Here is a 25,780-nt window from a genome sequence, read left to right as displayed (position 1 = left end):
CATGGAGGTTCAGGACAGTTCAGCGGTGCTTTGCCATGGAGGTCTTTGCCCTGTTCAGCGGTGCTTTGACATGACGGTCTCTGCCCTGTTCATCGGTGCTTTGACATGGCGGTCTTTGCCCTGTTCAGTGGTGCTTTGACATGGCGGTCTTAGCCCTGTTCAGCGGTGCTTTGACATGGTGGTTCAGGACAGTTCAGCGGTGCTTTGCCATGGAGGTCTTTGCCCTGCTCAGTGGTGCTTTGACATGGCGGTCTTTGCCCTGTTCAGCGGTGCTTTGACATGGCGGTCTCTGCCCTGTTCAGCGGTGCTTTGACATGGCGGTCTTTGCCCTGTTCAGCGGTGGTTTGACATGGCGGTTCAGAACAGTTCAGCGGTGCTTTGCCATGGAGGTTCAGGACAGTTCAGCGGTGCTTTGCCATGGAGGTCTTTGCCCTGTTCAGCGGTGCTTTAACATGGCGGTCTTTGCCCTGTTCAGTGGTGCTTTGACATGGCGGTCTTTGCCCTGTTCAGCGGTGCTTTGACATGGCGGTCTTTGCCCTGTTCAGCGGTGCATTGACATGGCGGTTCAGGACAGTTCAGCGGTGCTTTGCCATGGAGGTTCAGGACAGTTCAGCAGTGCTTTGCCATGGAGGTCTTTGCCGTGTTCATTGGTGCTTTGACATGGCGGTCTTTGCCCTGTTCAGCGGTGCTTTGACATGGCGGTCTTTGCCCTGTTCAGCGGTGCTTTGACGTGGCGGCCTTTGCCCTGTTCAGCGGTGCTTTGCCATGGCGCTCTTTGCCCTGTTCAGCGGTGCTTTGCCATGGCGGTCTTTGCCCTGTTCAGCGGTGCTTTGACATGGCGGTCTTTGCGCTGTTCAGCGGTGCTTTGCCATGGCGGTCTTTGCCCTGTTCAGCGGTGCTTTGACATGGCGGTCTTTGCCCTGTTCAGCGGTGCTTTGACATGGCGGTTCAGGACAGTTCAGCTGTGCTTTGCCATGGAGGTCTTTGCCCTGTTCAGCGGTGCTTTGACATGGCGGTTCAGGACAGTTCAGCGGTGCTTTGCCATGGAGGTTCAGGACAGTTCAGCGCTGCTTTGCCATGGAGGTCTTTGCCCTGTTCAGCGGTGCTTTGACATGGCGGTCTCTGCCCTGTTCAGCGGTGCTTTGACATGGCGGTCTTTGCCCTGTTCAGCGGTGGTTTGACATGGCGGTTCAGAACAGTTCAGCGGTGCTTTGCCATGGAGGTTCAGGACAGTTCAGCGGTGCTTTGCCATGGAGGTCTTTGCCCTGTTCAGCGGTGCTTTGACATGGCGGTCTTTGCCCTGTTCAGTGGTGCTTTGACATGGCGGTCTTTGCCCTGTTCAGCGGTGCTTTGACATGGCGGGGTTTGCCCTGTTCAGCGGTGCATTGACATGGCGGTTCAGGACAGTTCAGCGGTGCTTTGCCATGGAGGTTCAGGACAGTTCAGCAGTGCTTTGCCATGGAGGTGTTTGCCGTGTTCATTGGTGCTTTGACATGGCAGTCTTTGCCCTGTTCAGCGGTGCTTTGACATGGCGGTCTTTGCCCTGTTCAGCGGTGCTTTGACATGGCGGCCTTTGCCCTGTTCAGCGGTGCTTTGCCATGGCGCTCCTTGCCCTGTTCAGCGGTGCTTTGCCATGGCGGTCTTTTCCCTGTTCAGCGGTGCTTTGACATGGCGGTCTTTGCCCTGTTCAGCGGTGCTTTGCCATGGCGGTCTTTGCCCTGTTCAGCGGTGCTTTGACATGGCGGTCTTTGCCCTGTTCAGCGGTGCTTTGACATGGCGGTTCAGGACAGTTCAGCGGTGCTTTGCCATGGAGGTCTTTGCCCTGTTCAGCGGTGCTTTGACATGGCAGTTCAGGACAGTTCAGCGGTGCTTTGCCATGGAGGTTCAGGACAGTTCAGCGGTGCTTTGCCATGGAGGTCTTTGCCCTGTTCAGCGGTGCTTTGACATGGCGGTCTTTGCCCTGTTCAGCGGTGCTTTGACATGGCGGTCTTTGCCCTGTTCAGTGGTGCTTTGACATGGCGGTCTTTGCCCTGTTCAGCGGTGCTTTGACATGGCGGTCTTTGTCCTGTTCAGCGGTGCTTTGACATGGCGGTTCAGGACAGTTCAGCGGTGCTTTGCCATGGAGGTTCAGGACAGTTCAGCGGTGCTTTGCCATGGAGGTCTTTGCCCTGTTCAGTGGTGCTTTGACATGGCGGTCTTTGCCCTGTTTAGCGGTGCTTCGACATGGCGGTCTTTGCCCTGTTCAGCGGTGCTTTGACATGGCGGTCTTTGCCCTGTTCAGCGGTGCTTTGACATGGCAGTTTAGGACAGTTCAGCGGTGCTTTGCCATGGAGGTTCAGGACAGATCAGCAGTGCTTTGCCATGGAGGTCTATGCCCTGTTCAGGGGTGCTTTGACATGGCGTTCTTTGCCCTGTTCAGCGGTGCTTTGACATGGCGGTCTTTGCCCTGTTCAGCGGTGCTTTGCCATGGTGGTCTTTGCCCTGTTCAGCGGTGCTTTGCCGTGGCGGTCTTTGCCCTGTTCAGCGGTGTTTTGACATGGCGGTCTTTGCCCTGTTCAGCGGTGCTTTGCCATGGCGGTCTTTGCCCTGTTCAGCGGTGCATTGACATGGCGGTTCAGGACAGTTCAGCGGTGCTTTGCCATGGAGGTTCAGGACAGTTCAGCGGTGCTTTGCCATGGAGGTCTTTGCCCTGTTCAGTGGTGCTTTGACATGGCGGTCTTTGCCCTGTTCAGCGGTCTTTGTCCTGTTCAGCGGTGCTTTGACATGGCGGTCTTTGCCCTGTTCAGCGGTGCTTTGACATGGCGGTCTTTGCCCTGTTCAGCGGTGCTTTGACATGGCGGTTCAGGACAGTTCAGCGGTGCTTTGCCATGGAGGTTCAGGACAGTTCAGCGGTGCTTTGCCATGGAGGTCTTTGCCCTGTTCAACGGTGCTTTGACATGGCGGTCTCTGCCCTGTTCAGGGGTGCTTTGACATGGCGGTCTTTGCACTGTTCAGCTGTGCTTTGACATGGCGGTTCAGGACAGTTCAGCGGTGCTTTGCCATGGAGGTTCAGGACAGTTCAGCGGTGCTTTGCCATGGAGGTCTTTGCCCTGTTCAGCGGTGCTTTGACATGGCGGTCTTTGCCCTATTCAGCGGTGATTTGACATGGCGGTCTTTGCCCTGTTCAGCGGTGCTTTGACAAGGCAGTTCAGGACAGTTCAGCGGTGCTTTGCCATGGAGGTTCAGGACAGTTCAGCGGTGCTTTGCCATGGAGGTCTTTGCCCTGTTCAACGGTGCTTTGACATGGCGGTCTCTGCCCTGTTCAGCGGTGCTTTGACATGGCGGTCTTTGCCCTGTACTACGGTGCTTTGACATGGCGGTTCAGAACAGTTCAGCGGTGCTTTGCCATGGAGGTTCAGGACAGTTCAGCGGTGCTTTGCCATGGAGTTCTTTGTCCTGTTCAGCGGTGCTTTGACATGGCGGTCTTTGCCCTGTTCAGTGGTGCTTTGACATGGCGGTCTTTGCCCTATTCAGCGGTGCTTTGACATGGCGGTCTTTGCCCTGTTCAGCGGTGCATTGACATGGCGGTTCAGGACAGTTCAGCGGTGCTTTGCCATGGAGGTTCAGGACAGTTCAGCAGTGCTTTTCCATGGAGGTCTTTGCCCTGTTCATTGGTGTTTTGACATGGCGGTCTTTGCCCTGTTCAGCGGTGCTTTGACATGGCGGTCTTTGCCCTGTTCAGCGGTGCTTTGACATGGCGGCCTTTGCCCTGTTCAGCGGTGCTTTGCCATGGCGGTCTTTGCCCTGTTCAGCGGTGCTTTGCCATGGCGGTGTTTGCCCTGTTCAGCGGTGCTTTGACATGGCGGTCTTTGCCCTGTTCAGCGGTGCTTTGCCATGGCGGTCTTTGCCCTGTTCAGCGGTGCTTTGACATGGCGGACTTTGCCCTGTTCAGCGGTGCTTTGACATGGTGGTTCAGGACAGTTCAGCGGTGCTTTGCCATGGAGGTTCAGGACAGTTCAGCGGTGCTTTGCCATGGAGGTTCAGGACAGTTCAGCAGTGCTTTGCCATGGAGGTCTTTGCCGTGTTCATTGGTGCTTTGACATGGCGGTCTTTGCCCTGTTCAGCGGTGCTTTGACATGGCGGTCTTTGCCCTGTTCAGCGGTGCTTTGACATGGCGGCCTTTGCCCTGTTCAGCGGTGCTTTGCCATGGCGCTCTTTGCCCTGTTCAGCGGTGCTTTGCCATGGCGGTCTTTTCCCTGTTCAGCGGTGCTTTGACATGGCGGTCTTTGCCCTGTTCAGCGGTGCTTTGCCATGGCGGTCTTTGCCCTGTTCAGCGGTGCTTTGACATGGCGGTCTTTGCCCTGTTCAGCGGTGCTTTGACATGGCGGTTCAGGACAGTTCAGCGGTGCTTTGCCATGGAGGTCTTTGCCCTGTTCAGCGGTGCTTTGACATGGCGGTTCAGGACAGTTCAGCGGTGCTTTGCCATGGAGGTTCAGGACAGTTCAGCGGTGCTTTGCCATGGAGGTCTTTGCCCTGTTCAGCGGTGCTTTGACATGGCGGTCTTTGCCCTGTTCAGCGGTGCTTTGACATGGCGGTCTTTGCCCTGTTCAGTGGTGCTTTGACATGGCGGTCTTTGCCCTGTTCAGCGGTGCTTTGACATGGCGGTCTTTGCCCTGTTCAGCAGTGCTTTGACATGGCGGTTCAGGACAGTTCAGCGGTGCTTTGCCATGGAGGTTCAGGACAGTTCAGTGGTGCTTTGCCATGGAGGTCTTTGCCCTGTTCAGTGGTGCTTTGACATGGCGGTCTTTGCCCTGTTCAGCGGTGCTTTGACATGGCGGTCTTTGCCCTGTTCAGCGGTGTTTTGACATGGCGGTCTTTGCCCTGTTCAGCGGTGCTTTGACATGGCGGTTTAGGACAGTTCAGCGGTGCTTTGCCATGGAGGTTCAGGACAGATCAGCAGTGCTTTGCCATGGAGGTCTTTGCCCTGTTCAGGGGTGCTTTGACATGGCGTTCTTTGCCCTGTTCAGCGGTGCTTTGACATGGCGGTCTTTGCCCTGTTCAGCGGTGCTTTCCCATGGCGGTCTTTGCCCTGTTCAGCGGTGCTTTGCCGTGGCGGTCTTTGCCCTGTTCAGCGGTGTTTTGACATGGCGGTCTTTGCCCTGTTCAGCGGTGCTTTGCCATGGCGGTCTTTGCCCTGTTCAGCGGTGCATTGACATGGCGGTTCAGGACAGTTCAGCGGTGCTTTGCCATGGAGGTTCAGGACAGTTCAGCGGTGCTTTGCCATGGAGGTCTTTGCCCTGTTCAGTGGTGCTTTGACATGGCGGTCTTTGCCCTGTTCAGCGGTGCTTTGACATGGCGGTTTAGGACAGTTCAGCTGTGCTTTGCCATGGAGGTTCAGGACAGATCAGCAGTGCTTTGCCATGGAGGTCTTTGCCCTGTTCAGGGGTGCTTTGACATGGCGTTCTTTGCCCTGTTCAGCGGTGCTTTGACATGGCGGTCTTTGCCCTGTTCAGCGGTGCTTTCCCATGGCGGTCTTTGCCCTGTTCAGCGGTGCATTGACATGGCGGTTCAGGACAGTTCAGCGGTGCTTTGCCATGGAGGTTCAGGACAGTTCAGCGGTGCTTTGCCATGGAGGTCTTTGCCCTGTTCAGCGGTGCTTTGACATGGCGGTCTCTGCCCTGTTCAGCGGTGCTTTGACATGGCGGACTTTGCCCTGTTCAGCGGTGCTTTGACATGGCGGTTCAGGACAGTTCAGCGGTGCTTTGCCATGGAGGTTCAGGACAGTTCAGCGGTGCTTTGCCATGGAGGTCTTTGCCCTGTTCAGTGGTGCTTTGACATGGCGGTCTTTGCCCTGTTCAGCGGTCTTTGTCCTGTTCAGCGGTGCTTTGACATGGCGGTCTTTGCCCTGTTCAGCGGTGCTTTGACATGGCGGTTCAGGACAGTTCAGCGGTGCTTTGCCATGGAGGTTCAGGACAGTTCAGCGGTGCTTTGCCATGGAGGTCTTTGCCCTGTTCAGCGGTGCTTTGACATGGCGGTCTCTGCCCTGTTCAGGGGTGCTTTGACATGGCGGTCTTTGCCCTGTTCAGCTGTGCTTTGACATGGCGGTTCAGGACAGTTCAGCGGTGCTTTGCCATGGAGGTTCAGGACAGTTCAGCGGTGCTTTGCCATGGAGGTCTTTGCCCTGTTCAGCGGTGCTTTGACATGGCGGTCTTTGCCCTATTCAGCGGTGATTTGACATGGCGGTCTTTGCCCTGTTCAGCGGTGCTTTGACATGGCAGTTCAGGACAGTTCAGCGGTGCTTTGCCATGGAGGTTCAGGACAGTTCAGCGGTGCTTTGCCATGGAGGTCTTTGCCCTGTTCAGCGGTGCTTTGACATGGCGGTCTCTGCCCTGTTCAGCGGTGCTTTGACATGGCGGTCTTTGCCCTGTTCAGCGGTGCTTTGACATGGCGGTTCAGAACAGTTCAGCGGTGCTTTGCCATGGAGGTTCAGGACAGTTCAGCGGTGCTTTGCCATGGAGGTCTTTGTCCTGTTCAGCGGTGCTTTGACATGGCGGTCTTTGCCCTGTTCAGTGGTGCTTTGACATGGCGGTCTTTGCCCTATTCAGCGGTGCTTTGACATGGCGGTCTTTGCCCTGTTCAGCGGTGCATTGACATGGCAGTTCAGGACAGTTCAGCGGTGCTTTGCCATGGAGGTTCAGGACAGTTCAGCAGTGCTTTGCCATGGAGGTCTTTGCCCTGTTCATTGGTGCTTTGACATGGCGGTCTTTGCCCTGTTCAGCGGTGCTTTGACATGGCGGTCTTTGCCCTGTTCAGCGGTGCTTTGACATGGCGGCCTTTGCCCTGTTCAGCGGTGCTTTGCCATGGCGGTCTTTGCCCTGTTCAGCGGTGCTTTGCCATGGCGGTGTTTGCCCTGTTCAGCGGTGCTTTGACATGGCGGTCTTTGCCCTGTTCAGCGGTGCTTTGCCATGGCGGTCTTTGCCCTGTTCAGCGGTGCTTTGACATGGCGGACTTTGCCCTGTTCAGCGGTGCTTTGACATGGTGGTTCAGGACAGTTCAGCGGTGCTTTGCCATGGAGGTTCAGGACAGTTCAGCGGTGCGTTGCCATGGAGGTCTTTGCCCTGTTCAGAGGTGCTTTGACATGGCAGTCTCTGCCCTGTTCAGCGGTGCTTTGACATGGCGGTTCAGGACAGTTCAGCGGTGCTTTGCCATGGAGGTTCAGGACAGTTCAGCGGTGCTTTGACATGGCGGTCTTTGCCCTGTTCAGCGGTGCTTTGACATGGCGGTCTTTGCCCTGTTCAGTGGTGCTTTGACATGGCGGTCTTTGCCCTGTTCAGCGGTGCTTTGACATGGCGGTCTTTGCCCTGTTCAGCAGTGCTTTGACATGGCGGTTCAGGACAGTTCAGCGGTGCTTTGCCATGGAGGTTCAGGACAGTTCAGTGGTGCTTTGCCATGGAGGTCTTTGCCCTGTTCAGTGGTGCTTTGACATGGCGGTCTTTGCCCTGTTCAGCGGTGCTTTGACATGGCGGTCTTTGCCCTGTTCAGCGGTGTTTTGACATGGCGGTCTTTGCCCTGTTCAGCGGTGCTTTGACATGGCGGTTTAGGACAGTTCAGCGGTGCTTTGCCATGGAGGTTCAGGACAGATCAGCAGTGCTTTGCCATGGAGGTCTTTGCCCTGTTCAGGGGTGCTTTGACATGGCGTTCTTTGCCCTGTTCAGCGGTGCTTTGACATGGCGGTCTTTGCCCTGTTCAGCGGTGCTTTCCCATGGCGGTCTTTGCCCTGTTCAGCGGTGCTTTGCCGTGGCGGTCTTTGCCCTGTTCAGCGGTGTTTTGACATGGCGGTCTTTGCCCTGTTCAGCGGTGCTTTGCCATGGCGGTCTTTGCCCTGTTCAGCGGTGCATTGACATGGCGGTTCAGGACAGTTCAGCGGTGCTTTGCCATGGAGGTTCAGGACAGTTCAGCGGTGCTTTGCCATGGAGGTCTTTGCCCTGTTCAGTGGTGCTTTGACATGGCGGTCTTTGCCCTGTTCAGCGGTGCTTTGACATGGCGGTTTAGGACAGTTCAGCTGTGCTTTGCCATGGAGGTTCAGGACAGATCAGCAGTGCTTTGCCATGGAGGTCTTTGCCCTGTTCAGGGGTGCTTTGACATGGCGTTCTTTGCCCTGTTCAGCGGTGCTTTGACATGGCGGTCTTTGCCCTGTTCAGCGGTGCTTTCCCATGGCGGTCTTTGCCCTGTTCAGCGGTGCATTGACATGGCGGTTCAGGACAGTTCAGCGGTGCTTTGCCATGGAGGTTCAGGACAGTTCAGCGGTGCTTTGCCATGGAGGTCTTTGCCCTGTTCAGCGGTGCTTTGACATGGCGGTCTCTGCCCTGTTCAGCGGTGCTTTGACATGGCGGACTTTGCCCTGTTCAGCGGTGCTTTGACATGGCGGTTCAGGACAGTTCAGCGGTGCTTTGCCATGGAGGTTCAGGACAGTTCAGCGGTGCTTTGCCATGGAGGTCTTTGCCCTGTTCAGTGGTGCTTTGACATGGCGGTCTTTGCCCTGTTCAGCGGTCTTTGTCCTGTTCAGCGGTGCTTTGACATGGCGGTCTTTGCCCTGTTCAGCGGTGCTTTGACATGGCGGTTCAGGACAGTTCAGCGGTGCTTTGCCATGGAGGTTCAGGACAGTTCAGCGGTGCTTTGCCATGGAGGTCTTTGCCCTGTTCAGCGGTGCTTTGACATGGCGGTCTCTGCCCTGTTCAGGGGTGCTTTGACATGGCGGTCTTTGCCCTGTTCAGCTGTGCTTTGACATGGCGGTTCAGGACAGTTCAGCGGTGCTTTGCCATGGAGGTTCAGGACAGTTCAGCGGTGCTTTGCCATGGAGGTCTTTGCCCTGTTCAGCGGTGCTTTGACATGGCGGTCTTTGCCCTATTCAGCGGTGATTTGACATGGCGGTCTTTGCCCTGTTCAGCGGTGCTTTGACATGGCAGTTCAGGACAGTTCAGCGGTGCTTTGCCATGGAGGTTCAGGACAGTTCAGCGGTGCTTTGCCATGGAGGTCTTTGCCCTGTTCAGCGGTGCTTTGACATGGCGGTCTCTGCCCTGTTCAGCGGTGCTTTGACATGGCGGTCTTTGCCCTGTTCAGCGGTGCTTTGACATGGCGGTTCAGAACAGTTCAGCGGTGCTTTGCCATGGAGGTTCAGGACAGTTCAGCGGTGCTTTGCCATGGAGGTCTTTGTCCTGTTCAGCGGTGCTTTGACATGGCGGTCTTTGCCCTGTTCAGTGGTGCTTTGACATGGCGGTCTTTGCCCTATTCAGCGGTGCTTTGACATGGCGGTCTTTGCCCTGTTCAGCGGTGCATTGACATGGCAGTTCAGGACAGTTCAGCGGTGCTTTGCCATGGAGGTTCAGGACAGTTCAGCAGTGCTTTGCCATGGAGGTCTTTGCCCTGTTCATTGGTGCTTTGACATGGCGGTCTTTGCCCTGTTCAGCGGTGCTTTGACATGGCGGTCTTTGCCCTGTTCAGCGGTGCTTTGACATGGCGGCCTTTGCCCTGTTCAGCGGTGCTTTGCCATGGCGGTCTTTGCCCTGTTCAGCGGTGCTTTGCCATGGCGGTGTTTGCCCTGTTCAGCGGTGCTTTGACATGGCGGTCTTTGCCCTGTTCAGCGGTGCTTTGCCATGGCGGTCTTTGCCCTGTTCAGCGGTGCTTTGACATGGCGGACTTTGCCCTGTTCAGCGGTGCTTTGACATGGTGGTTCAGGACAGTTCAGCGGTGCTTTGCCATGGAGGTTCAGGACAGTTCAGCGGTGCGTTGCCATGGAGGTCTTTGCCCTGTTCAGAGGTGCTTTGACATGGCAGTCTCTGCCCTGTTCAGCGGTGCTTTGACATGGCGGTTCAGGACAGTTCAGCGGTGCTTTGCCATGGAGGTTCAGGACAGTTCAGCGGTGCTTTTCCATGGAGGTCTTTGCCCTGTTCAGTGGTGCTTTGATATGGCGGTCTTTGCCCTGTTCAGCGGTGCTTTGACATGGCGGTCTTTGCCCTGTTCAGCGGTGCTTTGACATGGCGGTCTTTGCCCTGTTCAGCGGTGCTTTGACATGGCGGTCTTTGCCCTGTTCAGCGGTGCTTTGACATGGCGGTCTTTGCCCTGTTCAGCTGTGCTTTGACATGGCGGTTTAGGACAGTTCAGCAGTGCTTTGCCATGGAGGTCTTTGTCCTGTTCAGCGGTACTTTGACATGGCGTTCTTTGCCCTGTTCAGCTGTGCTTTGACATGGCGGTCTTTGCCCTGTTCAGCGGTGCTTTGCCATGGTGGTCTTTGCCCTGTTCAGCGGTGCTTTGCCATGGCGGTCTTTGCCCTGTTCAGCGGTGCTTTGACATGGCGGTCTTTGCCCTGTTAAGCGGTGCTTTGCCATGGCGGTCTTTGCCCTGTTCAGCAATGCTTTGCCATGGCGGTCTTTGCCCTGTTCAGCGGTGCTTTGACATGGCGGTTCAGGACAGTTCAGCGGTGCTTTGCCATGGAGGTTCAGGACAGTTCAGCGGTGCTTTGCCATGGAGGTCTTTGCCCTGTTCAGCGGTGCTTTGACATGGCGGTCTCTGCCCTGTTCAGCGGTGCTTTGACATGGCGGTCTTTGCCCTGTTCAGCGGTGCTTTGACATGGCGGTTCAGGACAGTTTAGCGGTGCTTTGACATGGAGGTTCAGGACAGTTCAGCGGTGCTTTGCCATGGAGGTCTTTGCCCTGTTCAGCGGTGCTTTGACATGGCGGTCTTTGCCCTGTTCAGCGGTGCTTTACATGGCGGTCTTTGCCCTGTTCAGCGGTGCTTTGACATGGCGGTTCAGGACAGTTCAGCGGTGCTTTGCCATGGAGGTTCAGGACAGTTCAGCGGTGCTTTGCCATGGAGGTCTTTGCCCTGTTCAGCGGTGCTTTGACATGGCGGTCTCTGCCCTGTTCAGCGGTGCTTTGACATGGCGGTCTTTGCCCTGTTCAGCGGTGCTCTGACATGGCGGTTCAGAACAGTTCAGCGGTGCTTTGCCATGGAGGTTCAGGACAGTTCAGCAGTGCTTTGCCATGGAGGTCTTTGCCCTGTTCAGCGGTGCTTTGACATGGCGGTCTTTGCCCTGTTCAGCGGTGCTTTGACGTGGCGGTCTTTGCCCTGTTCAGCGGTGCTTTACCATAGCGGTCTTTGCCCTGTTCAGCGGTGCTTTGACATGGCGGTTCAGGACAGTTCAGCTGTGCTTTGCCATGGAGGTTCAGGACAGTTCAGCGGTGCTTTGCCATGGAGGTCTTTGCCCTGTTCAGCGGTGCTTTGCATGGCGTTCTTTGCCCTGTTCAGCGGTGCTTTGACATGGTGGTCTTTGCCCTGTTCAGCGGTGCTTTGCCATGGTGGTCTTTGCCCTGTTCAGCGGTGCTTTGACATGGCGGTCTTTGCCCTGTTCAGCGGTGCTTTGCCATGGCGGTCTTTGCCCTGTTCAGCGGTGCTTTGACATGGCGGTTCAGGACAGTTCAGCGGTGCTTTGCCATGGAGGTTCAGGACAGTTCAGCGGTGCTTTGCCATGGAGGTCTTTGCCCTGTTCAGCGGTGCTTTGACATGGCGGTCTTTGCCCTGTTCAGCGGTGCTTTGACATGGCGGTCTTTGCCCTGTTCAGCAGTGCTTTGCCATGGCGGTCTTTGCCCTGTTCAGCGGTGCTTTGCCATGGCGGTCTTTGCCCTGTTCAGCGGTGGTTTGATATGGCGGTCTTTGCCCTGTTCAGCGGTGCTTTGCCATGGCGGTCTTTGCCCTGTTCAGCGGTGCTTTGCCATGGCGGTCTTTGCCCTGTTCAGCGGTGCTTTGACCTTGCGGTCTTTGCCCTGTTCAGCAGTGCTTTGACATGGCGGTGCAGGACAGTTCAGCGGTGCTTTGCCATGGAGGTTCAGGACAGTTCAGCGGTGCTTTGCCATGGAAGTCTTTGCCCTGTTCAGCGGTGCTTTGACATGGCGGTCTTTGCCCTGTTCAGCGGTGCTTTGACATGGCGGTCTTTGCCCTGTTCAGCGGTGCTTTGACATGGCGGTTCAGGACAGTTCAGCGGTGCTTTGCCATGGAGGTTCAGGACAGTTCAGCAGTGCTTTGCCATGGAGGTCTTTGCCCTGTTCATTGGTGCTTTGACATGGCGGTCTTTGCCCTGTTCAGCGGTGCTTTAACATGGCGGTCTTTGCCCTGTTCAGCGGTGCTTTGACATGGCGGCCTTTGCCCTGTTCAGCGGTGCTTTGCCATGGCGGTCATTGCCCTGTTCAGCGGTGCTTTGCCATGGCGGTGTTTGCCCTGTTCAGCGGTGCTTTGACATGGCGGTCTTTGCCCTGTTCAGCGGTGCTTTGCCATGGCGGTCTTTGCCCTGTTCAGCGGTGCTTTGACATGGCGGACTTTGCCCTGTTCAGCGGTGCTTTGACATGGTGGTTCAGGACAGTTCAGCGGTGCTTTGCCATGGAGGTTCAGGACAGTTCAGCGGTGCGTTGCCATGGAGGTCTTTGCCCTGTTCAGAGGTGCTTTGACATGGCAGTCTCTGCCCTGTTCAGCGGTGCTTTGACATGGCGGTTCAGGACAGTTCAGTGGTGCTTTGACATGGCGGTCTTTGCCCTGTTCAGCGGTGCTTTGACATGGCGGTCTTTGCCCTGTTCAGCGGTGCTTTGACATGGCGGTCTTTGCCCTGTTCAGCGGTGCTTTGACATGGCGGTCTTTGCCCTGTTCAGCGGTGCTTTGACATGGCGGTCTTTGCCCTGTTCAGCGGTGCTTTGACATGGCGGTCTTTGCCCTGTTCAGCGGTGCTTTGACATGGCGGTTTAGGACAGTTCAGCAGTGCTTTGCCATGGAGGTCTTTGTCCTGTTCAGCGGTACTTTGACATGGCGTTCTTTGCCCTGTTCAGCGGTGCTTTGACATGGCGGTCTTTGCCCTGTTCAGCGGTGCTTTGCCATGGTGGTCTTTGCCCTGTTCAGCGGTGCTTTGCCATGGCGGTCTTTGCCCTGTTCAGCGGTGCTTTGACATGGCGGTCTTTGCCCTGTTAAGCGGTGCTTTGCCATGGCGGTCTTTGCCCTGTTCAGCAATGCTTTGCCATGGCGGTCTTTGCCCTGTTCAGCGGTGCTTTGACATGGCGGTTCAGGACAGTTCAGCGGTGCTTTGCCATGGAGGTTCAGGACAGTTCAGCGGTGCTTTGCCATGGAGGTCTTTGCCCTGTTCAGCGGTGCTTTGACATGGCGGTCTCTGCCCTGTTCAGCGGTGCTTTGACATGGCGGTCTTTGCCCTGTTCAGCGGTGCTTTGACATGGCGGTTCAGGACAGTTCAGCGGTGCTTTGCCATGGAGGTTCAGGACAGTTCAGCGGTGCTTTGCCATGGAGGTCTTTGCCCTGTTCAGTGGTGCTTTGACATGGCGGTCTTTGCCCTGTTCAGCGGTCTTTGTCCTGTTCAGCGGTGCTTTGACATGGCGGTCTTTGCCCTGTTCAGCGGTGCTTTGACATGGCGGTCTTTGCCCTGTTCAGCGGTGCTTTGACATGGCGGTTCAGGACAGTTCAGCGGTGCTTTGCCATGGAGGTTCAGGACAGTTCAGCGGTGCTTTGCCATGGAGGTCTTTGCCCTGTTCAGCAGTGCTTTGACATGGCGGTCTCTGCCCTGTTCAGGGGTGCTTTGACATGGCGGTCTTTGCCCTGTTCAGCTGTGCTTTGACATGGCGGTTCAGGACAGTTCAGCGGTGCTTTGCCATGGAGGTTCAGGACAGTTCAGCGGTGCTTTGCCATGGAGGTCTTTGCCCTGTTCAGCGGTGCTTTGACATGGCGGTCTTTGCCCTATTCAGCGGTGATTTGACATGGCGGTCTTTGCCCTGTTCAGCGGTGCTTTGACATGGCGGTTCAGAACAGTTCAGCGGTGCTTTGCCATGGAGGTTCAGGACAGTTCAGCGGTGCTTTGCCATGGAGGTCTTTGTCCTGTTCAGCGGTGCTTTGACATGGCGGTCTTTGCCCTGTTCAGTGGTGCTTTGACATGGCGGTCTTTGCCCTATTCAGCGGTGCTTTGACATGGCGGTCTTTGCCCTGTTCAGCGGTGCATTGACATGGCGGTTCAGGACAGTTCAGCGGTGCTTTGCCATGGAGGTTCAGGACAGTTCAGCAGTGCTTTGCCATGGAGGTCTTTGCCCTGTTCATTGGTGCTTTGACATGGCGGTCTTTGCCCTGTTCAGCGGTGCTTTGACATGGCGGTCTTTGCCCTGTTCAGCGGTGCTTTGACATGGCGGCCTTTGCCCTGTTCAGCGGTGCTTTGCCATGGCGGTCTTTGCCCTGTTCAGTGGTGCTTTGCCATGGCGGTGTTTGCCCTGTTCAGCGGTGCTTTGACATGGCGGTCTTTGCCCTGTTCAGCAGTGCTTTGCCATGGCGGTCTTTGCCCTGTTCAGCGGTGCTTTGACATGGCGGACTTTGCCCTGTTCAGCGGTGCTTTGACATGGTGGTTCAGGACAGTTCAGCGGTGCTTTGCCATGGAGGTTCAGGACAGTTCAGCGGTGCTTTGCCATGGGGGTTCAGGACAGTTCAGCAGTGCTTTGCCATGGAGGTCTTTGCCGTGTTCATTGGTGCTTTGACATGGCGGTCTTTGCCCTGTTCAGCGGTGCTTTGACATGGCGGTCTTTGCCCTGTTCAGCGGTGCTTTGACATGGCGGCCTTTGCCCTGTTCAGCGGTGCTTTGCCATGGCGCTCTTTGCCCTGTTCAGCGGTGCTTTGCCATGGCGGTCTTTTCCCTGTTCAGCGGTGCTTTGACATGGCGGTCTTTGCACTGTTCAGCGGTGCTTTGCCATGGTGGTCTTTGCCCTGTTCAGCGGTGCTTTGACATGGCGGTCTTTGCCCTGTTCAGCGGTGCTTTGACATGGCGGTTCAGGACAGTTCAGCGGTGCTTTGCCATGGAGGTCTTTGCCCTGTTCAGCGGTGCTTTGACATGGCGGTTCAGGACAGTTCAGCGGTGCTTTGCCATGGAGGTTCAGGACAGTTCAGCGGTGCTTTGCCATGGAGGTCTTTGCCCTGTTCAGCGGTGCTTTGACATGGCGGTCTTTGCCCTGTTCAGCGGTGCTTTGACATGGCGGTCTTTGCCCTGTTCAGTGGTGCTTTGACATGGCGGTCTTTGCCCTGTTCAGCGGTGCTTTGACATGGCGGTCTTTGCCCTGTTCAGCAGTGCTTTGACATGGCGGTTCAGGACAGTTCAGCGGTGCTTTGCCATGGAGGTTCAGGACAGTTCAGCGGTGCTTTGCCATGGAGGTCTTTGCCCTGTTCAGTGGTGCTTTGACATGGCGGTCTTTGCCCTGTTCAGCGGTGCTTTGACATGGCGGTCTTTGCCCTGTTCAGCGGTGTTTTGACATGGCGGTCTTTGCCCTGTTCAGCGGTGCTTTGACATGGCGGTTTAGGACAGTTCAGCGGTGCTTTGCCATGGAGGTTCAGGACAGATCATCAGTGCTTTGCCATGGAGGTCTTTGCCCTGTTCAGGGGTGCTTTGACATGGCGTTCTTTGCCCTGTTCAGCGGTGCTTTGACATGGCGGTCTTTGCCCTGTTCAGCGGTGCTTTCCCATGGCGGTCTTCGCCCTGTTCAGCGGTGCTTTGCCGTGGCGGTCTTTGCCCTGTTCAGCGGTGTTTTGACATGGCGGTCTTTGCCCTGTTCAGCGGTGCTTTGCCATGGCGGTCTTTGCCCTGTTCAGCGGTGCATTGACATGGCGGTTCAGGACAGTTCAGCGGTGCTTTGCCATGGAGGTTCAGGACAGTTCAGCGGTGCTTTGCCATGGAGGTCTTTGCCCTGTTCAGTGGTGCTTTGACATGGCAGTCTTTGCCCTGTTCAGCTGTGCTTTGACATGGCGGTTTAGGACAGTTCAGCAGTGCTTTGCCATGGAGGTCTTTGTCCTGTTCAGCGGTACTTTGACATGGCGTTCTTTGCCCTGTTCAGCGGTGCTTTGACATGGCGGTCTTTGCCCTGTTCAGCGGTGCTTTGCCATGGTGGTCTTTGCCCTGTTCAGCGGTGCTTTGCCATGGCGGTCTTTGCCCTGTTCAGCGGTGCTTTGACATGGCGGTCTTTGCCCTGTTAAGTGGTGCTTTGCCATGGCGGTCTTTGCCCTGTTCAGCAATGCTTTGCCATGGCGGTCTTTGCCCTGTTCAGCGGTGCTTTGACATGGCGGTTGAGGACAGTTCAGCGGTGCTTTGCCATGGAGGTTCAGGACAGTTCAGCGGTGCTTTGCCATGGAGGTCTTTGCCCTGTTCAGCGGTGCTTTGACATGGCGGTCTCTGCCCTGTTCAGCGGTGCTTTGACATGGCGGTCTTTGCCCTGTTCAGCAGTGCTTTGACATGGCAGTCTTTGCCCTGTTCAGCGGTGCTTTGACATGGCGGTTCAGGACAGTTCAGCGGTGCTTTGCCATGAAGGTTCAGGACAGTTCAGCGGTGCTTTGCCATGGAGGTCTTTGCCCTGTTCAGCGGTGCTTTGACATGGCGGTCTTTGCCCTATTCAGCGGTGATTTGACATGGCGGTCTTTGCCCTGTTCAGCGGTGCTTTGACATGGCAGTTCAGGACAGTTCAGCGGTGCTTTGCCATGGAGGTTCAGGACAGTTCAGCGGTGCTTTGCCATGGAGGTCTTTGCCCTGTTCAACGGTGCTTTGACATGGCGGTCTCTGCCCTGTTCAGCGGTGCTTTGACATGGCGGTCTTTGCCCTGTTCAGCGGTGCTTTGACATGGCGGTTCAGAACAGTTCAGCGGTGCTTTGCCATGGAGGTTCAGGACAGTTCAGCGGTGCTTTGCCATGGAGGTCTTTGTCCTGTTCAGCGGTGCTTTGACATGGCGGTCTTTGCCCTGTTCAGTGGTGCTTTGACATGGCGGTCTTTGCCCTATTCAGCGGTGCTTTGACATGGCGGTCTTTGCCCTGTTCAGCGGTGCATTGACATGGCGGTTCAGGACAGTTCAGCGGTGCTTTGCCATGGAGGTTCAGGACAGTTCAGCAGTGCTTTGCCATGGAGGTCTTTGCCCTGTTCATTGGTGCTTTGACATGGCGGTCTTTGCCCTGTTCAGCGGTGCTTTGACATGGCGGTCTTTGCCCTGTTCAGCGGTGCTTTGACATGGCGGCCTTTGCCCTGTTCAGCGGTGCTTTGCCATGGCGGTCTTTGCCCTGTTCAGCGGTGCTTTGCCATGGCGGTGTTTGCCCTGTTCAGCGGTGCTTTGACATGGCGGTCTTTGCCCTGTTCAGCGGTGCTTTGCCATGGCGGTCTTTGCCCTGTTCAGCGGTGCTTTGACATGGCGGACTTTGCCCTGTTCAGCGGTGCTTTGACATGGTGGTTCAGGACAGTTCAGCGGTGCTTTGCCATGGAGGTTCAGGACAGTTCAGCGGTGCGTTGCCATGGAGGTCTTTGCCCTGTTCAGAGGTGCTTTGACATGGCAGTCTCTGCCCTGTTCAGCGGTGCTTTGACATGGCGGTTCAGGACAGTTCAGCGGTGCTTTGCCATGGAGGTTCAGGACAGTTCAGCGGTGCTTTTCCATGGAGGTCTTTGCCCTGTTCAGTGGTGCTTTGACATGGCGGTCTTTGCCCTGTTCAGCGGTGCTTTGACATGGCGGTCTTTGCCCTGTTCAGCGGTGCTTTGACATGGCGGTCTTTGCCCTGTTCAGCGGTGCTTTGACATGGCGGTCTTTGCCCTGTTCAGCGGTGCTTTGACATGGCCGTCTTTGCCCTGTTCAGCTGTGCTTTGACATGGCGGTTTAGGACAGTTCAGCAGTGCTTTGCCATGGAGGTCTTTGTCCTGTTCAGCTGTACTTTGACATGGCGTTCTTTGCCCTGTTCAGCGGTGCTTTGACATGGCGGTCTTTGCCCTGTTCAGCGGTGCTTTGCCATGGTGGTCTTTGCCCTGTTCAGCGGTGCTTTGCCATGGCGGTCTTTGCCCTGTTCAGCGGTGCTTTGACATGGCAGTCTTTGCCCTGTTAAGCGGTGCTTTGCCATGGCGGTCTTTGCCCTGTTCAGCAATGCTTTGCCATGGCGGTCTTTGCCCTGTTCAGCGGTGCTTTGACATGGCGGTTCAGGACAGTTCAGCGGTGCTTTGCCATGGAGGTTCAGGACAGTTCAGCGGTGCTTTGCCATGGAGGTCTTTGCCCTGTTCAGCGGTGCTTTGACATGGCGGTCTCTGCCCTGTTCAGCGGTGCTTTGACATGGCGGTCTTTGCCCTGTTCAGCGGTGCTTTGACATGGCGGTTCAGGACAGTTTAGCGGTGCTTTGACATGGAGGTTCAGGACAGTTCAGCGGTGCTTTGCCATGGAGGTCTTTGCCCTGTTCAGCGGTGCTTTGACATGGCGGTCTTTGCCCTGTTCAGCGGTGCTTTACATGGCGGTCTTTGCCCTGTTCAGCGGTGCTTTGACATGGCGGTTCAGGACAGTTCAGCGGTGCTTTGCCATGGAGGTTCAGGACAGTTCAGCGGTGCTTTGCCATGGAGGTCTTTGCCCTGTTCAGCGGTGCTTTGACATGGCGGTCTCTGCCCTGTTCAGCGGTGCTTTGACATGGCGGTCTTTGCCCTGTTCAGCGGTGCTCTGACATGGCGGTTCAGAACAGTTCAGCGGTGCTTTGCCATGGAGGTTCAGGACAGTTCAGCAGTGCTTTGCCATGGAGGTCTTTGCCCTGTTCAGCGGTGCTTTGACATGGCGGTCTTTGCCCTGTTCAGCGGTGCTTTGACGTGGCGGTCTTTGCCCTGTTCAGCGGTGCTTTGCCATAGCGGTCTTTGCCCTGTTCAGCGGTGCTTTGACATGGCGGTTCAGGACAGTTCAGCTGTGCTTTGCCATGGAGGTTCAGGACAGTTCAGCGGTGCTTTGCCATGGAGGTCTTTGCCCTGTTCAGCGGTGCTTTGCATGGCGTTCTTTGCCCTGTTCAGCGGTGCTTTGACATGGTGGTCTTTGCCCTGTTCAGCGGTGCTTTGCCATGGTGGTCTTTGCCCTGTTCAGCGGTGCTTTGACATGGCGGTCTTTGCCCTGTTCAGCGGTGCTTTGCCATGGCGGTCTTTGCCCTGTTCAGCGGTGCTTTGACATGGCGGTTCAGGACAGTTCAGCGGTGGTTTGCCATGGAGGTTCAGGACAGTTCAGCGGTGCTTTGCCATGGAGGTCTTTGCCCTGTTCAGCGGTGCTTTGACATGGCGGTCTTTGCCCTGTTCAGCGGTGCTTTGACATGGCGGTCTTTGCCCTGTTCAGCAGTGCTTTGCCATGGCGGTCTTTGCCCTGTTCAGCGGTGCTTTGCCATGGCGGTCTTTGCCCTGTTCAGCGGTGGTTTGACATGGCGGTCTTTGCCCTGTTCAGCGGTGCTTTGCCATGGCGGTCTTTGCCCTGTTCAGCGGTGCTTTGCCATGGCGGTCTTTGCCCTGTTCAGCGGTGCTTTGACCTTGCGGTCTTTGCCCTGTTCAGCAGTGCTTTGACATGGCGGTGCAGGACAGTTCAGCAGTGCTTTGCCATGGAGGTTCAGGACAGTTCAGCGGTGCTTTGCCATGGAAGTCTTTGCCCTGTTCAGCGGTGCTTTGACATGGCGGTCTTTGCCCTGTTCAACGGTGCTTTGACATGGCGGTCTTTGCCCTGTTCAGCGGTGCTTTGACATGGCGGTTCAGGACAGTTCAGCGGTGCTTTGCCATGGAGGTTCAGGACAGTTCAGCAGTGCTTTGCCATGGAGGTCTTTGCCCTGTTCATTGGTGCTTTGACAGGGCGGTCTTTGCCCTGTTCAGCGGTGCTTTGACATGGCGGTCTTTGCCCTGTTCAGCGGTGCTTTGACATGGCGGCCTTTGCCCTGTTCAGCGGTGCTTTGCCATGGCGGTCATTGCCCTGTTCAGCGGTGCTTTGACATGGCGGTCTTTGCCCTGTTCAGCGGTGCTTTGACATGGCGGTCTTTGCCCTGTTCAGCTGTGCTTTGACATGGCGGACTTTGCCCTGTTCAGCGGTGCTTTGACATGGTGGTTCAGGACAGTTCAGCGGTGCTTTGCCATGGAGGTTCAGGACAGTTCAGCGGTGCGTTGCCATGGAGGTCTTTGCCCTGTTCAGAGGTGCTTTGACATGGCAGTCTCTGCCCTGTTCAGCGGTGCTTTGACATGGCGGTTCAGGACAGTTCAGCGGTGCTTTGCCATGGAGGTTCAGGACAGTTCAGCGGTGCTTTTCCATGGAGGTCTTTGCCCTGTTCAGTGGTGCTTTGACATGGCGGTCTTTGCCCTGTTCAGCGGTGCTTTGACATGGCGGTCTTTGCCCTGTTCAGCGGTGCTTTGACATGGCGGTCTTTGCCCTGTTCAGCGGTGCTTTGACATGGCGGTCTTTGCCCTGTTCAGCGGTGCTTTGACATGGCGGTCTTTGCCCTGTTCAGCGGTGCTTTGACATGGCGGTTTAGGACAGTTCAGCAGTGCTTTGCCATGGAGGTCTTTGTCCTGTTCAGCGGTACTTTGACATGGCGTTCTTTGCCCTGTTCAGCGGTGCTTTGACATGGCGGTCTTTGCCCTGTTCACCGGTGCTTTGCCATGGTGGTCTTTGCCCTGTTCAGCGGTGCTTTGCCATGGCGGTCTTTGCCCTGTTCAGCGGTGCTTTGACATGGCGGTCTTTGCCCTGTTAAGCGGTGCTTTGCCATGGCGGTCTTTGCCCTGTTCAGCAATGCTTTGCCATGGCGGTCTTTGCCCTGTTCAGCGGTGCTTTGACATGGCGGTTCAGGACAGTTCAGCGGTGCTTTGCCATGGAGGTTCAGGACAGTTCAGCGGTGCTTTGCCATGGAGGTCTTTGCCCTGTTCAGCGGTGCTTTGACATGGCGGTCTCTGCCCTGTTCAGCGGTGCTTTGACATGGCGGTCTTTGCCCTGTTCAGCGGTGCTTTGACATGGCGGTTCAGGACAGTTCAGCGGTGCTTTGCCATGGAGGTTCAGGACAGTTCAGCGGTGCTTTGCCATGGAGGTCTTTGCCCTGTTCAGTGGTGCTTTGACATGGCGGTCTTTGCCCTGTTCAGCGGTCTTTGTCCTGTTCAGCGGTGCTTTGACATGGCGGTCTTTGCCCTGTTCAGCGGTGCTTTGACATGGCGGTCTTTGCCCTGTTCAGCGGTGCTTTGACATGGCGGTTTAGGACAGTTCAGCGGTGCTTTGCCATGGAGGTTCAGGACAGTTCAGCGGTGCTTTGCCATGGAGGTCTTTGCCCTGTTCAGCGGTGCTTTGACATGGCGGTCTCTGCCCTGTTCAGGGGTGCTTTGACATGGCGGTCTTTGCCCTGTTCAGCTGTGCTTTGACATGGCGGTTCAGGACAGTTCAGCGGTGCTTTGCCATGGAGGTTCAGGACAGTTCAGCGGTGCTTTGCCATGGAGGTCTTTGCCCTGTTCAGCGGTGCTTTGACATGGCGGTCTTTGCCCTATTCAGCGGTGATTTGACATGGCGGTCTTTGCCCTGTTCAGCGGTGCTTTGACATGGCAGTTCAGGACAGTTCAGCGGTGCTTTGCCATGGAGGTTCAGGACAGTTCAGCGGTGCTTTGCAATGGAGGTCTTTGCCCTGTTCAACGGTGCTTTGACATGGCGGTCTCTGCCCTGTTCAGCGGTGCTTTGACATGGCGGTCTTTGCCCTGTTCAGCGGTGCTTTGACATGGCGGTTCAGAACAGTTCAGCGGTGCTTTGCCATGGAGGTTCAGGACAGTTCAGCGGTGCTTTGCCATGGAGGTCTTTGTCCTGTTCAGCGGTGCTTTGACATGGCGGTCTTTGCCCTGTTCAGTGGTGCTTTGACATGGCGGTCTTTGCCCTATTCAGCGGTGCTTTGACATGGCGGTCTTTGCCCTGTTCAGCGGTGCATTGACATGGCGGTTCAGGACAGTTCAGCGGTGCTTTGCCATGGAGGTTCAGGACAGCTCAGCAGTGCTTTGCCATGGAGGTCTTTGCCCTGTTCATTGGTGCTTTGACATGGCGGTCTTTGCCCTGTTCAGCGGTGCTTTGACATGGCGGTCTTTGCCCTGTTCAGCGGTGCTTTGACATGGCGGCCTTTGCCCTGTTCAGCGGTGCTTTGCCATGGCGGTCTTTGCCCTGTTCAGCGGTGCTTTGCCATGGCGGTGTTTGCCCTGTTCAGCGGTGCTTTGACATGGCGGTCTTTGCCCTGTTCAGCGGTGCTTTGCCATGGCGGTCTTTGCCCTGTTAAGCGGTGCTTTGCCATGGCGGTCTTTGCCCTGTTCAGCAATGCTTTGCCATGGCGGTCTTTGCCCTGTTCAGCGGTGCTTTGACATGGCGGTTCAGGACAGTTCAGCGGTGCTTTGCCATGGAGGTTCAGGACAGTTCAGCGGTGCTTTGCCATGGAGGTCTTTGCCCTGTTCAGCGGTGCTTTGACATGGCGGTCTCTGCCCTGTTCAGCGGTGCTTTGACATGGCGGTCTTTGCCCTGTTCAGCGGTGCTTTGACATGGCGGTTCAGGACAGTTCAGCGGTGCTTTGCCATGGAGGTTCAGGACAGTTCAGCGGTGCTTTGCCATGGAGGTCTTTGCCCTGTTCAGTGGTGCTTTGACATGGCGGTCTTTGCCCTGTTCAGCGGTCTTTGTCCTGTTCAGCGGTGCTTTGACATGGCGGTCTTTGCCCTGTTCAGCGGTGCTTTGACATGGCGGTCTTTGCCCTGTTCAGCGGTGCTTTGACATGGCGGTTTAGGACAGTTCAGAGGTGCTTTGCCATGGAGGTTCAGGACAGTTCAGCGGTGCTTTGCCATGGAGGTCTTTGCCCTGTTCAGCGGTGCTTTGACATGGCGGTCTCTGCCCTGTTCAGGGGTGCTTTGACATGGCGGTCTTTGCCCTGTTCAGCTGTGCTTTGACATGGCGGTTCAGGACAGTTCAGCGGTGCTTTGCCATGGAGGTTCAGGACAGTTCAGCGGTGCTTTGCCATGGAGGTCTTTGCCCTGTTCAGCGGTGCTTTGACATGGCGGTCTTTGCCCTATTCAGCGGTGATTTGACATGGCGGTCTTTGCCCTGTTCAGCGGTGCTTTGACATGGCAGTTCAGGACAGTTCAGCGGTGCTTTGCCATGGAGGTTCAGGACAGTTCAGCGGTGCTTTGCCATGGAGGTCTTTGCCCTGTTCAACGGTGCTTTGACATGGCGGTCTCTGCCCTGTTCAGCGGTGCTTTGACATGGCGGTCTTTGCCCTGTTCAGCGGTGCTTTGACATGGCGGTTCAGAACAGTTCAGCGGTGCTTTGCCATGGAGGTTCAGGACAGTTCAGCGGTGCTTTGCCATGGAGGTCTTTGTCCTGTTCAGCGGTGCTTTGACATGGCGGTCTTTGCCCTGTTCAGTGGTGCTTTGACATGGCGGTCTTTGCCCTATTCAGCGGTGCTTTGACATGGCGGTCTTTGCCCTGTTCAGCGGTGCATTGACATGGCGGTTCAGGACAGTTCAGCGGTGCTTTGCCATGGAGGTTCAGGACAGCTCAGCAGTGCTTTGCCATGGAGGTCTTTGCCCTGTTCATTGGTGCTTTGACATGGCGGTCTTTGCCCTGTTCAGCGGTGCTTTGACATGGCGGTCTTTGCCCTGTTCAGCGGTGCTTTGACATGGCGGCCTTTGCCCTGTTCAGCGGTGCTTTGCCATGGCGGTCTTTGCCCTGTTCAGCGGTGCTTTGCCATGGCGGTGTTTGCCCTGTTCAGCGGTGCTTTGACATGGCGGTCTTTGCCCTGTTCAGCGGTGCTTTGCCATGGCGGTCTTTGCCCTGTTCAGCGGTGCTTTGACATGGCGGACTTTGCCCTGTTCAGCGGTGCTTTGACATGGTGGTTCAGGACAGTTCAGCGGTGCTTTGCCATGGAGGTTCAGGACAGTTCAGCGGTGCTTTGCCATGGAGGTTCAGGACAGTTCAGCAGTGCTTTGCCATGGAGGTCTTTGCCGTGTTCATTGGTGCTTTGACATGGCGGTCTTTGCCCTGTTCAGCGGTGCTTTGACATGGCGGTCTTTGCCCTGTTCAGCGGTGCTTTGACATGGCGGCCTTTGCCCTGTTCAGCGGTGCTTTGCCATGGCGCTCTTTGCCCTGTTCAGCGGTGCTTTGCCATGGCGGTCTTTTCCCTGTTCAGCGGTGCTTTGACATGGCGGTCTTTGCCCTGTTCAGCGGTGCTTTGCCATGGTGGTCTTTGCCCTGTTCAGCGGTGCTTTGACATGGCGGTCTTTGCCCTGTTCAGCGGTGCTTTGCCATGGCGGTCTTTGCCCTGTTCAGCGGTGCTTTGCCATGGAGGTCTTTGCCCTGTTCAGCGGTGCTTTGACATGGCGGTTCAGGACAGTTCAGCGGTGCTTTGCCATGGAGGTTCAGGACAGTTCAGCGGTGCTTTGCCATGGAGGTCTTTGCCCTGTTCAGCGGTGCTTTGACATGGCGGTCTTTGCCCTGTTCAGCGGTGCTTTGACATGGCGGTCTTTGCCCTGTTCAGTGGTGCTTTGACATGGCGGTCTTTGCCCTGTTCAGCGGTGCTTTGACATGGCAGTCTTTGCCCTGTTCAGCAGTGCTTTGACATGGCGGTTCAGGACAGTTCAGCGGTGCTTTGCCATGGAGGTTCAGGACAGTTCAGCGGTGCTTTGCCATGGAGGTCTTTGCCCTGTTCAGTGGTGCTTTGACATGGCGGTCTTTGCCCTGTTCAGCGGTGCTTTGACATGGCGGTCTTTGCCCTGTTCAGCGGTGTTTTGACATGGCGGTCTTTGCCCTGTTCAGCAGTGCTTTGACATGGCGGTTTAGGACAGTTCAGCGGTGCTTTGCCATGGAGGTTCAGGACAGATCATCAGTGCTTTGCCATGGAGGTCTTTGCCCTGTTCAGGGGTGCTTTGACATGGCGTTCTTTGCCCTGTTCAGCGGTGCTTTGACATGGCGGTCTTTGCCCTGTTCAGCGGTGCTTTCCCATGGCGGTCTTTGCCCTGTTCAGCGGTGCTTTGCCGTGGCGGTCTTTGCCCTGTTCAGCGGTGTTTTGACATGGCGGTCTTTGCCCTGTTCAGCGGTGCTTTGCCATGGCGGTCTTTGCCCTGTTCAGCGGTGCATTGACATGGCGGTTCAGGACAGTTCAGCGGTGCTTTGCCATGGAGGTTCAGGACAGTTCAGCGGTGCTTTGCCATGGAGGTCTTTGCCCTATTCAGTGGTGCTTTGACATTGCGGTCTTTGCCCTGTTCAGCTGTGCTTTGACATGGCGGTTTAGGACAGTTCAGCAGTGCTTTGCCATGGAGGTCTTTGTCCTGTTCAGCGGTACTTTGACATGGCGTTCTTTGCCCTGTTCAGCGGTGCTTTGACATGGCGGTCTTTGCCCTGTTCAGCGGTGCTTTGCCATGGTGGTCTTTGCCTTGTTCAGCGGTGCTTTGCCATGGCGGTCTTTGCCCTGTTCAGCGGTGCTTTGACATGGCGGTCTTTGCCCTGTTAAGCGGTGCTTTGCCATGGCGGTCTTTGCCCTGTTCAGCAATGCTTTGCCATGGCGGTCTTTGCCCTGTTCAGCGGTGCTTTGACATGGCGGTTGAGGACAGTTCAGCGGTGCTTTGCCATGGAGATTCAGGACAGTTCAGCGGTGCTTTGCCATGGAGGTCTTTGCCCTGTTCAGCGGTGCTTTGACATGGCGGTCTCTGCCCTGTTCAGCGGTGCTTTGACATGGCGGTCTTTGCCCTGTTCAGCAGTGCTTTGACATGGCGGTCTTTGCCCTGTTCAGCGGTGCTTTGACATGGCGGTTCAGGACAGTTCAGCGGTGCTTTGCCATGAAGGTTCAGGACAGTTCAGCGGTGCTTTGCCATGGAGGTCTTTGCCCTGTTCAGTGGTGCTTTGACATGTCGGTCTTTGCCCTGTTCAGCGGTCTTTGTCCTGTTCAGCGGTGCTTTGACATGGCGGTCTTTGCCCTGTTCAGCGGTGCTTTGACA

Source organism: Pleurodeles waltl, chromosome 4_2, assembly GCF_031143425.1.
Source record: "Pleurodeles waltl isolate 20211129_DDA chromosome 4_2, aPleWal1.hap1.20221129, whole genome shotgun sequence".
Lineage (NCBI taxonomy): Eukaryota > Metazoa > Chordata > Amphibia > Caudata > Salamandridae > Pleurodeles > Pleurodeles waltl.
The sequence above is the reverse complement of the archived record's forward strand: the minus strand, read 5'-3'. Positions refer to the sequence as shown.